The sequence below is a fragment of the Triticum dicoccoides genome, unplaced genomic scaffold (assembly GCF_002162155.2).
Source record: "Triticum dicoccoides isolate Atlit2015 ecotype Zavitan unplaced genomic scaffold, WEW_v2.0 scaffold149281, whole genome shotgun sequence".
Lineage (NCBI taxonomy): Eukaryota > Viridiplantae > Streptophyta > Magnoliopsida > Poales > Poaceae > Triticum > Triticum dicoccoides.
Genome location: NW_021206309.1, coordinates 1 through 1,214, shown reverse-complemented (window position 1 = coordinate 1,214; position 1,214 = coordinate 1). Strand labels below are relative to the sequence as shown.

The window sequence follows — 1,214 nt, the reverse complement described above, 5'->3', positions numbered from 1 at the left end:
ACGCTGGACCCGTGAATCGTGAGCACCCAGCTATGACTTACCGCACTCGTGCAAAATAATAAAACACGGTAAATATATTACTTACACGTGCGTTTTGTTTTGCAAGCGGCGCGAAAAAAATTAAAAAGGGAATGCAACACGAGGACTTCCCAGGAGGTCACCCATCCTAGTACTACTCTCGCCCAAGCACGCTTAACTTCGGAGTTCTGATGGGATCCGGTGCTTTAGTGCTGGTATGATCGCATCCGACATGTTTCCCCGGTCTTCGTCCCTTATCCTTGCCCCTCCCAGCTCCACTACAAAGACGATTGTACATTGCTTTGGCCGCTCCCTCTCAACTACGGAGACGAGTTTAACGCGGTTTCCACCCCTCCCTCTCAACCGCACCAGTGCACGCTTGCCGCGCCACAACGCCGACGCTGGACCCGTGAATCGTGAGCACCCAGCTATGACTTACCGCACTCGTGCAAAATAATAAAACACGGTAGATATATTACTTACACGTGTGTTTTGTTTTGCAAGCGGCGCGAAAAAAATTAAAAAGGGAATGCAACGCGAGGACTTCCCAGGAGGTCACCCATCCTAGTACTACTCTCGCCCAAGCACGCTTAACTTCGGAGTTCTGATGGGATCCGGTGCTTTAGTGCTGGTATGATCGCATCCGACATGTGACCCCGGTCTTCGTCCCTTATCCTTGCCCCTCCCAGCTCCACTACAAAGACGATTGTACATTGCTTTGGCCGCTCCCTCTCAACTACGGAGACGAGTTTAACGCGGTTTCCACCCCTCCCTCTCAACCGCACCAGTGCACGCTTGCCGCGCCACAACACCGACGCTGGACCCGTGAATCGTGAGCACCCAGCTATGACTTACCGCACTCGTGCAAAATAATAAAACACGGTAAATATATTACTTACACGTGCGTTTTGTTTTGCAAGCGGCGCGAAAAAAATTAAAAAGGGAATGCAACACGAGGACTTTCCAGGAGGTCACCCATCCTAGTACTACTCTCGCCCAAGCACGCTTAACTTCGGAGTTCTGATGGGATCCGGTGCTTTAGTGCTGGTATGATCGCATCCGACATGTTACCCCGGTCTTCGTCCCTTATCCTTGCCCCTCCCAGCTCCACTACAAAGACGATTGTACATTGCTTTGGCCGCTCCCTCTCAACTACGGAGACGAGTTTAACGCGGTTTCCACCCCTCCCTCTCAAC

The 1,214-nt window shown here is 51.6% G+C and overlaps 3 non-coding genes across 3 annotated transcripts; all 3 read right to left on the bottom strand.

The window, feature by feature from the left end:
• Positions 1-128: 128 nt before the first annotated feature.
• On the bottom strand, positions 129-247 carry LOC119343976. The gene has a single exon (XR_005166374.1). It is a non-coding gene; the product is annotated as a 5S ribosomal RNA (ribosomal RNA).
• A 297-nt stretch (positions 248-544) lies between these two features.
• Positions 545-663, bottom strand: LOC119343977. Its single transcript, XR_005166375.1, has one exon. It is a non-coding gene; the product is annotated as a 5S ribosomal RNA (ribosomal RNA).
• A 297-nt stretch (positions 664-960) lies between these two features.
• LOC119343978 lies at positions 961-1,079 on the bottom strand. Its single transcript, XR_005166376.1, has one exon. It is a non-coding gene; the product is annotated as a 5S ribosomal RNA (ribosomal RNA).
• Between the last annotated feature and the right edge of the window lie 135 nt (positions 1,080-1,214).